This window comes from Arachis hypogaea, chromosome 2 (assembly GCF_003086295.3).
Source record: "Arachis hypogaea cultivar Tifrunner chromosome 2, arahy.Tifrunner.gnm2.J5K5, whole genome shotgun sequence".
Classification (NCBI taxonomy): domain Eukaryota; kingdom Viridiplantae; phylum Streptophyta; class Magnoliopsida; order Fabales; family Fabaceae; genus Arachis; species Arachis hypogaea.
Genome location: NC_092037.1, coordinates 8,117,782 through 8,132,632, shown reverse-complemented (window position 1 = coordinate 8,132,632; position 14,851 = coordinate 8,117,782). Strand labels below are relative to the sequence as shown.

General features: G+C 43.2%; 1 long non-coding RNA gene across 1 annotated transcript; it reads left to right on the top strand.

The window, feature by feature from the left end:
* The first annotated feature begins 234 nt into the window (after nt 1-234).
* LOC140177803 (uncharacterized) lies at nt 235-2,565 on the top strand. Its single transcript, XR_011869275.1, has 2 exons — nt 235-353; nt 486-2,565. It is a non-coding gene; the product is annotated as an uncharacterized lncRNA (long non-coding RNA).
* The last annotated feature ends 12,286 nt before the right edge of the window (nt 2,566-14,851 follow it).

Genomic DNA, 14,851 nt, shown 5'->3' with positions numbered 1-14,851 from the left:
ATTTTTTACACTCTATCATGTTTTGATAGGGTGAAAGTAGCAAAAATACTAATTTTTTTTGTGACTGCAAAAATACTAATTTATTGTACCCTGCAATGATTTAGCATGAACATAATAGGATATTAGACATTTGTCATATCTAATTGTAAGGAATATAAATAGAGTTAGTAATATGGAAAAAAATGATGCTGAGCTGAATGACCAAATGGAAGAGCTAATGCCTAATGAAGAAGAACTAGTTGAAAAGTTGGGACACGTGGCAACCAATCCAAGAATTTAAAGGCCGAGAAAGAGCGTGAAGGAACGTACTACTAGTAGAAGGTTGCAGGACCGTGTCAGTTAGTTATGTGGTGGTATTGCCTCTTTTTCCCCTCTCTCTCCTTCTTATCTGACCCCTTTCTATACCTTCTCTGATTCATTCCTTTGCTCTCTTTTGCTGATTATTCTATTCATCTTATAATGCCTTTATTCTTCTTCTTTGTCAGGTTATCATGAAAGTGGAGCTTGGCTGATTCACTCCTCAAATGCTTTGTTAATTTTTGCTATTATTTCCTTCATAGTTCTATTTGACTTGTATCTCTCTATTTTCCTTTTTACTATTCCATTGCTCATCTCAAAGTTGTAATAAAATCCATTCCCATTGAGATATTACCATTATTTTCCTTCTCTGTGTTACTTGAACACAACACCCTTCTATTTGGTGCTTTCATTGACCATGGTTGTGGTAGATAACACTCGCATAAAGACCATGGAGGAGAATATCAATCATTTATTCCAGATGGTTCAATCGGTATCGGAGGACAACAACGCTGAGCGTGAACGCGTCATGGAGGCGACTGATTTGAAGCTAGAAGCGATCCAGACCTCCATCACACAGCTCATCTCCGATCATAAACGCGACCATTCTTTCATGCATGAGTCATCGACAGGATCGCACTCAGGAGCCGACAACTTCTCTCGTCTGTGGCAGCAATAAAAGGTGAGTTTCGATTTACCTAAATTTGATGGCTCCGATGGGGTGGGTTGGATCTTCTCTGCAGACCAATACTTTGATTTCTTTAGTGTTCTGAAAGAAGACCAAATCAGTCTTGTTGCAATACATATGATGGGCATGGCCATACCTTGGTTCCAAATGTCTCAGTGTTCAGCACCGTTTCGCTTATGGAATCAACTTAAACATGCCAGTGGGATTGAGTTCGGACCTTCACTTTTCAAATCTCCACGGGAATTGATCTTCAAGCTGCAACAGCAAGGCTCAGTGAGTAATTATTATGTTGAATTTGTCACTCTTGCTAACCGCACTCACATTGATCCACTCAATGCTTTGAGAGATTGTTTCATTAGTGGCCTCCGACCTGATATTAAGTGCGAGGTCAAGGCACAATGCCCCCCTTTGCTAATGAGGGTGGTGAGTTTGGCTAGATTATATGAAGATAAGTTTTCTTCCACTCTTCGCCATACTTCTGGTCCTACATCTTATCGATCTCAGTTTCAGACTCCAGCTCCACAATCACAAATCAGAACACCTCCACGAAATACCTTGCCGCCACTTTTACCTACTCCCAACCAAAAATTGACCTTTCCTTCTTCCCCAAACCAGGTCCGAAAACTCTCCCCTGCTGAAATTGAGAACCGGAGGGAAAAAGGTTTGTGCTATTGGTGTGATGAGAAGTTTTCTGCTGCCATAAATGTCCGAACAAGCATTTCATACTTCTCCGATTGGCGGGGAATGATGAGCAAGACCTAGATGAGAATAATGTAATGGTCTCAACAGAGGACGGTCTTCTACAGTAGCTAAATCAAGAGGTAATTGAACATCACCTCTCCTACAATGCCATGCATTACACGTCGGGACCGACCACCATTCTCATCAAGGCATATCTTGGAAAATTGGAGGTGCAAGTTTTGATAGATGGGGGAAGCTCGGACTGTTTTATCCAACCCCAAATTGATAAGTTTTTGAAACTTCCGATTGAGGCAGCACCGGGTTTTCTTGTAATTGAGGGAAATTTTGATGTCATGCAAGTAGAGGACAGAGTTCCATCGCTTGAGGTCACCTTGCAAGGGTACAAGGTTCAAATTCTAGATGCCTACGTCTTACATTTGGCAGCTAGTTAACACTGATTCAATCGCCGAGGCTTTTGCATTACAACTTCAGCAGCCAGAGGAGGAAGCTACCCTAACCTTGTAACTCCTTGACAATATGCAACCTGATCTGGTTTTATTGCTTCATACTTATGCAAGTGTCTTTGCACACTTTATTGGCCTTCCGCCGTAGTGATTAGATGACCATCACATTCCTCTAGTCAAGGATGCAGCACCTGTCAAAGTGCAACCTTATCGGTATCCACACAGTCAAAAGGCTCAAATAAAGTTGATGGTGCAACAAATGTTGGATGAGGTAATAATTTACCTGAGCAAGAGCCCTTTTTTTCTCTCTAGTTTTACTTGTCAAAAAGAAAGATGTTACGTGGCAGTTTTGAACTGATTATCGAGCATTAAACAACATTACTGTCAAATATAGTTTTTTAATAGCCATTTGTGATGAATTGTTAGACATATTATTCAGAGCTTGTGTCTTCTTTAAGCTGGATTTACGCTCCGGCTATCACCAAATCTTGGTCAGGCCTAAGGATAGATACAAGACAGCTTTTCAAACTCTTCAGGGCCGTTATGAATGGCTTGTCATGCCATTTGGGTACCCCAATGCACCAGCAACATTCTAAACTTTGATGAATGATGTTTTTCGGCCACATTCAAGTAAATTTATTCTTGTTTTTTGGATGACATTTTGGTTTATAGCTCTTCGTGGAGTATGCACTTGCACCATTTAGAGATAGTGTTGAAATTGTTGAAACAAGAGACTTTGTATGCCAAGCTCTCCAAGTGCTCATTTGTGTTTGCTGACATTGATTATCTGGGCCACACAGTCTCAAGAAGTGGAGTTCACATGGAAAAAGCTAAAGTGCAGGCAATTTTAGATTGGCCACAACCCATGAATGTGAAATAGCTCAGGGGATTTTTAGGGCATGGGGTACTATTGCCGGTTTATCAGTCATTATGCTTCCATAGCGGCACCCCTCACCAATTTACTTAAGAAAGATGCATTCAATCGGGATGAGAAAGCCACTCAGGCATTCCAACATCTTAAGGCTTTCATTACTTCTAAACCGATTCTTGCTCTCTCTAAATTCGAATTGCCATTCGAAGTTGAGATCGATATGTCAGGAATTGGCATTGGTGCAGTTATGATGCAAGGAAAGCATCCAATAGCTTATTTTTTTGAAGAAATTATCCCCCTCTATGCAGAAACAGTCCGCTTACACCCGGGAGTTCTATGCCACTACTAAAGTCGTAGAAAAATTCTATTATTACTTATTGGAAAAGAAGTTTGTCATCCGTACTGATCAAGAAAGCCTGAAATCCCTAGTAGATCAGACTTAGCATACACCTGAGCAGCAGAAAATGTTGCATAAGCTCCTTGGGTATGACTTCAAACTCCAATATAAGCCTGGCCATGAGAACGCAACAGCTGATGCTCTTTCTTGTTATTTTTTCGTGACATGGTCCAGTCTCAAATTGGAGTGGTTGCAATCTTTAAAGGTTGAGATAGATGCTGATAACTGCCTCAAGGAACTCTGGTAGCACAACACTAATCAAGTTCAAGGTGATGGGCACTACTCCGTGAGAAATAGAATTTTGTTGTGGAAAAATAAGGTAGTTATTCCCTCCAATAGTCATTTTATTCAACTCATTCACAAGGAGTACCATGATAACCCAAGTGGTGGCCACTCAAGCATAGCAAAAACCGTTGAGAGAATATGTTCTAACTTTTATTGGTAGAACATGCACTAGGAGATTCAGGATTATGTCTTGAGTTGCACCATTTGTCAGTAAGCAAAGGCCGATACGCTGAAGCCTACAGGCTTGTTGCAACTGCTACCGATCCCTCATCGAGTATGGGAGGATATATGTATGGATTTTATAACGTCCTTACCATCATCTCATGGCTATTCAGTGATTATAGTTGTTGTTGATCTGCTCACAAAATTTGCTCACTTCATAGCACTGAGACATGATTTTGATAGCAAGTCTGTGGCCGATGCCTTCATTAAAAACATTGTTATACTTCATAGATTTTCCAAATCCATTGTATCAGACTGGAATTGTGTTTTTATCAGTCATTTCTGGCAGCAGCTGTTCAATGCTTAAGAATTAAGCTAGCGACGAGTTCTGCATACCATTCCCAAACCGACGGTCAGAACAAATTACTAAATAAAACCTTAGAGATGTACCTTCGATGCTTTTGCATTGAAAATCCGAAGAAATGGTTGGAGATGCTTCCGTAGGCCCAATTTTGGTACAATTCTTCTGTCCATAAGAGTATAAAAATGTCCCCTTATAAAGCCTTGTATGGTCTTGACTCTCCCTCTTTAGTGCGATATGAACTTTCTTCTATTGATGACCAATCTTTGCAAGAATTATTGGTGGCTAGGGAAGCAACTCAAGAGTATCCTGCTGGAATCTCAGCAATTTATGATGTCATATGCTAACAAGTATCAGTGCCATATTGAGTTGGTAGAAAGGGATATGGTGCTGGTGAAGTTGCAACCATACAGGTAACATTACGTTGCGCTGCGTAAGAGCAAAAGTTGGGTATGCGCTTCTGTTCCGAGGGTTACCTGAAACTGGAGGTCAATCTCGGATGAGATCTTCCGTACTGGTCGTAGCTTGTGTGTTCGGTAGGTGGATGACAGCCAAAGCTGGTACGTCCGACTTGTTGGACTGATGGTGCTGCTGATCCTCTGTCACCGAAGGGTGGGGGTACCTGCAAGGGACTCCGATGCTTAAGTTAGCAAGGGTATTAAGCAGGTTTTATGTAGAATCAGAGTATGAGTTATACCTGGGTGCTCTAGCGTATTTATAATGATGAGATGTGACCTTTTGGATAAGATAAGTTAGTTATCTTATCTTATCTTTATCTTTGAGTTGAGGTCAGCGTATCTTCAATGGAACCGCCTCTCTATAGGCTTGGGTTGCCCTAAGATTTGGGTCGTGTTCCTCTGTTTGGGCCCTTTACTGGGCTCTCCTGTCGATTTGGCCGAGCTCTTTGAGAAGAGGTCGGCTAGTCGAACCTAAGGAGGTCGGTCGCTTTTATCGCCAATCATCCCGGGTCGAGTAACTCGACCCAGGGTATGAACAGTGCCCCTGCTTGAGCTCGGTCTTTTTGTCGAGGTCGAGTTTTTTATACTTCGGTCCTTCTATGATGAAGCCGAACTCAAGCATTTCGTCGATTTCTTCCTTATGTAGAATCTTTTAAATGTAGAACGTTTTCCTCTAAAAGCGCGCGCTTTTATATCAGCGCTTTTTTGGGAACGCGAGAAGGTTTTAATATCTGCATTTAATTGGCATTAATTGCCCCATTTTCTCTTGGTCTTTTATTTTGAATTTCTCAATCAAAAAAATGTTTCTCTTCTTCACTTCTTCTTCGTAACTTCTCCCTTTACTCTCTCATTTTCTATTTCTATCGTAACTTCTTCCTCCGCAGTTTTCCGCTTTCGAGGGGTGGCTTTGTGGCTTCTGTTCTTTCGGCTTTCGAGGTTTTCTTCTACTTTTTTCCAGGTTTGTTTTTTCTTTCTTCTGTTTCCTTATATGTGGAAAGTTTTCATTTTGTTTAGAGGAAGTTTGGGTCTTTCTGCTTTTATCATGCCTGATTGTTGCATGCTCTGGAATTTCTTCATTTTTGGTGCGAATCTTTTTCTTGTTGCTTGTATCTTTTTCTTTATGTTGTCGCCGTTTCTGCTTGTGCCTTCACTGATGATTTTTTGCTTGATTCCAAAAAAGTTTGCGTCTTTGCTGTTTTTCTGCTTGGCATTTTTTGGTGTTTTTGACAATGCCTTTGCTGATAAACTGTAGAAGGGTGGCGACTTTGTGTTTTTACTTCCTTTGTATCATTTGAGACTTTATTTTCTTTTTGATGAGTGTCAGGACGTGAGCTGTAGAGATTTCTTAAAAAACCTTGCTTTGTTACTGCCTCCAAGGGATGCCCCAGGACTTTTGGCTTGAGTCTTGGGGTTTTCCTTTTCTGTTTGTCCGTCCGTCGAGTTGTTTTGCCCCTCATCCGAGATGTTTTTTAAGTAATCCGCTCTTTTTTTCTTTTTGTAGGATTTAGTTGGCCTCATGTCTTCCCAAAATAACGTTGTAGAGACGCCTTCCCAGGTCCCTGAGGGCATGGCCTATTGGGTGGACTCGATGGTTCTTATGTGTATCTCTCTGGTTGATTCTGAGTTTTGCGCGCAGCTTAGGCAGTTTCATAGTGTCTGTAGTAATCCTGGTGATGAGAAGAACTATGAACTTGTCCCTCCCTCTTCTGACGAGAGAGTCTGCTTCTCTACTCGGGTTGTTGACGATCGCCCTTTCTTCTATGTTTATGACTTTTTCTTTGGTCAGCTGGGTATCACCCTTCCTTTTACTAAATTTGAGGCCGACCTGTTATGGTCCTGTAATGTCGCCCCCTCTCAACTTCACCCTAATTCCTGGGATTTCATAAAGATTTTTCAATTGTTGTGCAATGGTTTTGGTATCCCTGCTTCCCAATCTCTCTTTTTCTATCTGTTTGTCTTGACTAAGCCCAGAGTGGTAAAAAAGAAGGCAGCTTGGGTCTCCTTTGGCTCTACCCAGGGAAAGAAGGTCTTTTCCATGTTTGACGAGTCATTCCGCGATTTTAAAAACTACTTTTTCAATTTCCGAGCTGTTGAAGGAGCTCGACCCTTCTTTCTGGATGAAAATGACGAGCCTGCTTTTCCCTTGGAATGGCAAAAAGATGTGAGGGTGTCCCGATATACGTGAAAAATGTTGGATGAGGCTGAGCGAGCCTTTGTGACTGTCTTGGAAGAACACTGGGGTCAACCTCCCCATCTCGACACAAAGAAATTTCTAACCAATCCCTCTATTCTTCAAACTGAGTTGGGTATTTTGTGTTTCCTTTTTTATCTGTTTATATTGCTTGTGACTGTCTTTTCCGACTTGTAGCTTAATTTCTATTTTATTTGCAGAGGCAATGAAGAATAATGAATCCATGAAAGCTTTTAAAAGAGCGCAGAGGGCGACTGCTGCTAGAAACATCTCGGCCAAGGCGGCTAGGGAAGGATCCTCCCAAGTGCGCGTGAAGCCGTCTATGCCGAGTTCCCCTGGGGTGAAGAAGGTCATCCTTACTCCCCGAGTTTGTCTGGTGGATCCTCACCCTACTTCTGCTGCTTCTTCTGTTGCTCCTCCCAATAAAAAACAAAAAACAGCTGAGCCTTTCGACCTCAATGCTCCCGATTTTAATGTCATTGAATTTGTGGATCAGCAAATTGGTCCCTATGGTACCCTCTCCATGGACGATGTGTCCATCCTCCATCATTTGGAATTTATGGCCCGAAATAACGTAAAGATGACGTATATGGCGGCTGCTATATACCAGACTGCTCAGAATCTTCCTCTCCACGCCACGAAAGCATTTATGGAGGAGGCAAAGCAGGAGTTTGACCGGATGAGGGAGCTGAAGGAGGAACTTGAAGTAAAGGTGACTAAGTTGGAGAAGGATCTAGATAACGAGAAGGCGAGTTCCCTTTCACTGGCAGCTTCTTTGAGGTTGGCCGAGGACACAGCCATGATGCATAAGGAGAGTTACGTTACGTCTTATATGGAGGTGATGCGCCTGAGGGGGGAGTTGGACAATGCCCAGGAAGATTATTTTGAGCTCCAAGGTCATCTCTTTGGCAGTGTGACTGCTGCTTACGAGAACTTGAAGGAGCAAGTTCGGGTCATTGCTCCCGAGGCCGATCTCACCCCTTTCAGCCTGGACAACGTTGTCAGGGATGGCAAGATTGTCCCTGATGACGAGGGTGATGATGATGCTGATCCTCCCCCTGTGTCCTCTGCCAAAGTGTCGACCTCTTCTGCTCCTCCGGTTGCACCTGATTCGGATTGCCAGGTTCTGAACCGGGAGGATGGAACTATAGACGCTGTGCCTATTCAGACTCGTCCTCCTTCTCCTTGTCCTGATGCTGCCAAGAAGGCTCCTGATGCTTGCTGATCTCTTTCTGGATATTTATGTAGTTGTCCCGGCTTGTGGGCTCTTAAAACTTTTTGTTTATTTGCTGACGTTTTCTAGTTGCTTGTTTTAGCAACTTTTATTTTAAAAAACAAAGAGTAGCTCGCTATCCTTTTAAGGTAGGTTTTGATGGCCTCCGAGGCTTTATAACTTTGTAGATTATATCAAGATTTTTGACTTGTTATCTCTTCTATTTTCTGAGAATGCTGGAACCTTGCAACTCGACCTCTTTGGATTGCTTTGTACGTATTGTTTATAGCTTGGATCCTTTGAGGTTGTGTCTGTGTGGGTCCGACTTGTTTCTCGGTTTTCTCGCTTTTGTACGTATTTTTGGCGCTCCGTAACCGATTCCTTTGCGTTGGTCCCCTTCTAAGTTATTTCTGTAATCCCCTTTCTTGGACCTTTATCAGATTTCTTTCGGGGATTACTTTTATAACTTGTTTTGTAGGAGATCGACTTCGTTAGGTCGATCTCTTTCTAAGTTATTTTTGTAATCCTCTTTCTTGGACCTTTGTCAGGTCTCTTTCAGGGATTACTTTTATAACTTTGTTTTGTAAGAAACTGACTTCGTTAGGTCGATCTCTTTCTAAGTTATTTTTGTAATCCTCTTTCTTGGACCTTTGTCAGGTCTCTTTCAGGGATTACTTTTATAACTTTGTTTTGTAGGAAACTGACTTTGTTAGGTCGATCTCTTTCTAAGTTAAAGTAATCCTCTTTAATAGGGTTGGCCAGACCTCTTTCCAGGGTTTACTTATAACTTGGGTTGACTTGGTCCGACTTCTGAACGTCGGCCAGTCTTTAAGTTATTATTTTAACTATCCGTAAGACCTCGTCAGGTTCTTTTTTGGATTGCTTTCGATAACTTTTTACATTATTCTGTGTTCATCTTTGCCAATTTGTAGAAAGTGGTTGGCATCTTTAGATCGTCTTTTGGGTGAATCGCGTTTTCACCTTTATCGGACGGTTATCTTTATCGTGATCGTGCAGTGAAATTGTTTTTCACTTTCTGCCGATCTATTGCTTTCTAATCGGACGATGAATACTTCAGATTAATGCGTCTTGAAATCTTGTAGAATATCTAAATAAATTTTATTCAAAGAAAAGTGCGAATATATACATGTGGGAATTTTTTCATCCTTTTAAGTCGGATAGTGTCTAGGTCTCAACCTGGTGCCTCATTAAAAAACCTTTTCACGAAAAAGAGTGCATCCAATAATGAGATCCTTTACCTTTTCTAACTGTAGTACCTTTTTAGGTTGCCAGCGTGTCATGATCTGGAAAGCTCTCGTCTATCGAGTTCGGACAGTCTGTAGTAGCCCTTCCCAAGTACTTCTATAACTCGGTAGGGTCCTTTCCAGTTTGCTGCCAGCTTTCCTTCTCATGGTCGAGTTGTTCCAATATCATTTCGAATTAGGATAAGATCATTCTCTGCAAAACTTCTCGGTACTACCCTTTGATTATATCTGGAAGCCATTCGGCGCTTTAGAGCTTCCTCCCTGATCCGAGCTATTTCTTGGATTTTAGGTAGTAGGTTGAGCTCTTCCCTCTGAAGTTGGGAGTTTGCTCCCTCATTCTAATGAACTACTCTAGGTGATCTTTCCTCAATCTCTACTGGAATCATTGCCTCTATTCCGTATGCTAACCAGAAGGGGGATTCCTTTGTGGTGGAATGTGGTGTCGTTCGATATGCCCATAGGACCTGTGGAAGCTCTTCTGCCCAGGCTCCCTTTGCATCTTGTAATCTCTATTTTAACCCAGCCAATATGACTTTGTTGGCGGCTTCGGCCTGTCCATTGGCCTGTGGATGTTCGACGGAGGTGTACTGGTGCTTTATATTCAAGTCGGCTACTAGTTTTCTGAAGCCTGCATTTGTGAATTGAGTGCCATTGTGTGTGGTTATTGAATATGGAACTCCGAACCTTGTGACAATGTTTCTATATAGGAATTTCTGGCTTTTTTGGGCTGTGGCGTTGGCTAGGGGTTCTGCCTCGATCTATTTTGTAAAGTAATCTACCCCTACTATGAGAAATTTAACTTGTCCTGATCCCTGGGGAAAAGGGCCGAGAAGATCGAGTCTCCATTTTGCAAATGGCCAAGGCGAAGTCACGTTGATGAGCTCTTCTAGCGGGGCGATGTGAAAGTTGGCATGTTTCTGACATGGTGGACATGTCTTTACAAATTCTGTGGCTTCTTTCTATAATGCTGGCCAATAGAACCCTGCCCGAAGTACTTTTTTGGCGAGGGCCCGTGCTCCGAGATGATTGCCACAAATGCCACTGTGTACTTCTTCTAACACTTCCTTTGTGTGGGAGGTCGGCACGCATTTTAATAATGGTACTGAGATCCCTCTTTTGTACAGGATGTTGTTTATGATGGTGTAGTACCGTGTCTCCCTTTTTAGCCTCTTTGCCTCCTTTTCTTCTGTGGGGAGTGTTCCTGTTTTGAGGTAGTTGATTATGGGGGTCATCCATCCTTGGTCCTGGTTTACTATGGCTAGGACTTTTTCCTCTTCCGAGATTGACGGGTTCTGTAACATTTCCTGGATGAGGCTTCTATTGTTGCCCCCTGGTTTGGTGCTGGCTAGTTTCAAGAGTGCGTCAGCTCGGACATTTTGTTCGCGGGTATGTGGCAGATCTTATATTCCCCGATTTGTCCGAGCTGTTCCTTGGTCTTATCCAAATACTTTTTCATGGTGGGATCTTTGGCTTGGTAGCTCTCTGTTATTTGTGATGTGACCACTTGTGAATCGCTGTAAATATTGAGTTTTTGAGCTCCCACCTCTTCAGCCAGCTTCAAACCAGCTAACAATGCTTCATATTCCGCCTGGTTATTTGAGGCTGGGAACCCGAACTTGAGGGAGAGCTCAACTTGGGTTCCTTGGTTGTTTTCTATTATTACGCCTGCGCCGCTTCCAGTTTTATTTGAAGAACCGTCCACATAGAGATTCCATTCTGTGAGGGTTTCCAGGGCATCTGTGAATTCTGCGATAAAGTCGGCCAGATACTGTGATTTGATGGCCGTCTGAGCTTCATATTGAAGGTCGAACTCTGACAGCTCGACTGCCCATTGTAGAATTCTGCCTGCTAAATCTGTTTTCTACAATATTCCTTTTAAAGGCTAGTTAGTTCGAACCTTAATGGTGTGAGCCTGGAAGTAAGGGCGGAGTCGTCGGGATGTTAAAATGAGAGTATAGGCGAATTTTTCTATTTTCTGGTAGTTCAGCTCGGATCCCTGTAGTGCTTTGCTAATGAAGTAGACGGGTTGTTGTCCATTCTCGTCTTCTCTGACTAGTGCTGAGGCTATTGCCCGGCTTCCTACTGCGAGATATAATATGAGTGGTTCTCCTTCTCGTGGTCGAGATAGGATAGGTGGCCGTCCTAAGAACTTCTTAAAGTCTTGGAAGGCTTGCTCACATTCTGTTGTCCATTCGAACTGTTTTCCCTTTCTTAAAGTAGCATAGAAGGGGAGAGATCTTATTGCAGCTCCTGCTAAGAATCGGGATAAGGCGGCCAATCTCCCGTTGAGTTGCTGTACTTTTTTGACACAGGTTGGACTCTTCATGTTGAGTATGGCCTGACATTTGTCTGGATTCGCTTCAATTCCTCTTTGTGTGAGCATGAAACCTAAGAATTTGCCCGCTTCTACTGCAAAGGTGCATTTTGCAGGATTGAGTCGCATGTCATGCTTTCTTATGATGTCGAACACTTGGGCCAGGTCGGACAATAATGTCTCTTCGCTTTGTGTTTTTATTAGCATGTCGTCCACGTAGACTTCCATGACCTTTCCGATGTGATCTGAGAAGACTTTATTCATTAGCCTTTGATAAGTAGCTCCTGCGTTCTTGAGACCGAAAGGCATCACAATGTAGCAGTAGTTTGCTTTTGGTGTTAAGAACGAGGTCTTTTCTTGATCTGGTGGATACATGGGGATTTGGTTGTACCTCGAGTATGCGTCCATAAACGAGAGATATCTATATCCGGAGGAAGCATCTACCAGAGCGTCAATACTTGGGAGTGGGTATGGATCTTTTGGACAAGCTTTGTTGAGATCGGTGTAATCGGTGCACATTCGCCACTAGTGGGTATTTGACTTCTCTTATGAATCCTGCTTCCAATAGTGCTTGTACTTGTTCTTCCACAGCCTGGGATCGCGCTGGCCCAAATTTTCTTCGTCTCTGCTGTACCGGCTGAGATCCTGGGTGGACCGCCAACTTATGACTCATTAGCTTAGGGTCTATTCCTGACATGTCTGCGGCTTTCCACGCGAAGAGATCAACATTATCTCGTAAGAATTGTATTAGTAATTGTTTTGAATCTTCTCTTAGGATTGTGCCGATATTAGTTGTTTTTTCCGAAGTATCCCTGATCTGAATCTTCTCTATCTCACCTTCTGGCTGTGGACGAAGCTCTTCTCGTCGTTGGACTCCGCCCAGCTCGATTGTGTGAAACTCTTCTCCTCTGCTTCTGAGGTTTAGGCTTTCGTTATAACAGTGACGTGCCATCTTTTGATCTGCTTTTATCGTGGCTATTCCTTTCGTAGTGGGGAATTTCATACATAGATGTGGGGTCGAGACTATTGCGCCAAGTTGGTTGAGTGTTGTCCGACCTATGAGAGCATTGTAAGCTGAACTTACATCGACCACGATGTAGTCTATTTTGAGGGTCCTGGATTGGTTCCCTTTTCCGAAGGTTGTATGTAGTGGTATGTATCCCAGTGGTTGAACCGGGGTATTTCCTAGTCCGAACAGACTGTTTGGATATGCTTTAAGTTCTTTTTCTTCTAGCCGAGTTTATCGAAGGCTGTTTTGAATAAGATGTCGGCGGAACTCCCTTGGTCTATTAAGGTACGGTGTAGATTGGCGTTTGCCAATATGATGGTGATGACCATGGGATCGTCGTGTCCTGAGATGATGCCGGAGGCGTCCTCTTTAATGAATGTTATTGCCGGGATGTTGAGTGCTTCTTCCTTTCCCTCGACATGATATACTTCTTTGAGATATCTTTTGCGAGATGATTTGGAGATCCCACCTCCTGCGAATCCGCCATGTATCATGTGGACATGTCTCTCTGGTGTCCGAGGTGATCGTTCGGTTCGTTCGGTATCTTCATCCCTTCGTCTCTTTCTTTGATCATCATCTCGGGTGGCTAGAAATCGATCTAATTTTCCTTCTCTCACCAATTTTTCTATGATATTTTTTAAGTCGAAGCATTCGTTTGTGGAGTGTCCTCGGACTCGATGGTATTCACAATATTCCTTCCGGTTTCCTCCTCCCCTTTTGCCTTTGAGTGGCCGTGCTGGGGGAATTTTTTCTGTATGACAGACTTCTTTGTATATCTCGACCAGGGATGCCCTGAGAGGAGTGTAATTATGGTATTTTTTATTTTCTCCCCTTGTCGATCTTCTTTTCTCTTGGATTCCTTGTTTTTGTCTCGGTAGGAGGCCCCCGATTTTGAGGTCTCTCCTAACCGAGCGTTTTCTTCCATGTTGATATATTTTTCTGCTCGTTCCTGTACTTCGTCTAAGGAGGTCGGGTACTTTTTTGATATAGACTGGCTAAAAGGTCCCTCTCGTAGGCCATTGATGAGTCCCATGATGGCGGCCTCTGTTGGTAAACTTTGTATGTCCATGCACGTTTTGTTGAATCTCTCCATGTAGTTGCGAAGGCTCTCCCGATCTCCTTGTTTGATCCCTAGTAAGCTGGGGGCGTGCTTGGCCTTATCTTTCTGAATGGAGAATCTGACTAGGAATTTTTTAGCTAGGTCATCAAAGCTTGAGATGGACTTTGGGGGTAGGTTGTCGAACCATCGGATTGCTGTCTTTGTGAGAGTTGTTGGAAAGGTTTTATAGCGAACAGCACCTGGGCGTCGGTAAGGTACATTCTGCTTCTGAAGTTGCTGAGGTGGTGGTTGGGGTCCGTGGTGCCATCATACAGGGTCATATCCGGGAGTTTGAAGTCTTTTGGAGTTTTGGTTTTCATGATTTTCCTGGTGAACGGGTCTTGCTCTTTGCGTGAATTTTCTTCGAGATTGGCCCGAGGGGCTTTTAATTTAAGATCGGCTTCCAATTGCTGTAGTTTTCCTTCAAATTCTCGACGTCGCCGCACCTCTCTTTGTAGATCTTTTTCGATTTCTCGTTGTTGTTGGGTTTCTTTTTCAAGTTGTTTTAGGCGATCTAGGAGCGCTTCTATTGCCCCCGAATTTGGTGAGTCTTTGTCCTTGTTGGTTTCCGGGGTATCTTGCAGCGTGACATCTGCGTTCTTGTGCGGTGTTCTATCTTCCAGACCTGAATCGTGGTCGTTGTCATGGTCGTCTGCCATGGTGATGGGATGACTTCCAGGTCCCCGGCAACGGCGCCAATGTTTCGAGGGTTACCTGAAACTGGAGGTCAATCTCGGACGAGATCTTCCGTTCTGGTCGTAGTTGGTGTGTTCGGCAGGTGGATGACAGCCGGAGCTGGTACGTCTGACTTGTTGGACTGATGGTGCTGCTGATCCTCTGTCACCGAAGGGTGGGGGGTACCTGCAAGGGACTCCGATGCTTAAGTTAGCAAGGATATTAAGCAGGATTTATGTAGAATCAGAGTATGAGTTATACATGGGTGCTCCAGCGTATTTATAATGATGAGATGTGACCTTTTGGATAAGATAAGTTAGTTATCTTATCTTATCTTTATCTTTGAGTTGAGGTCAGCGTATCTTCAATGGAACCGCCTTTATCTCTATAGGCTTGGGTTGCCCTAGGATTTGGGTCGTGT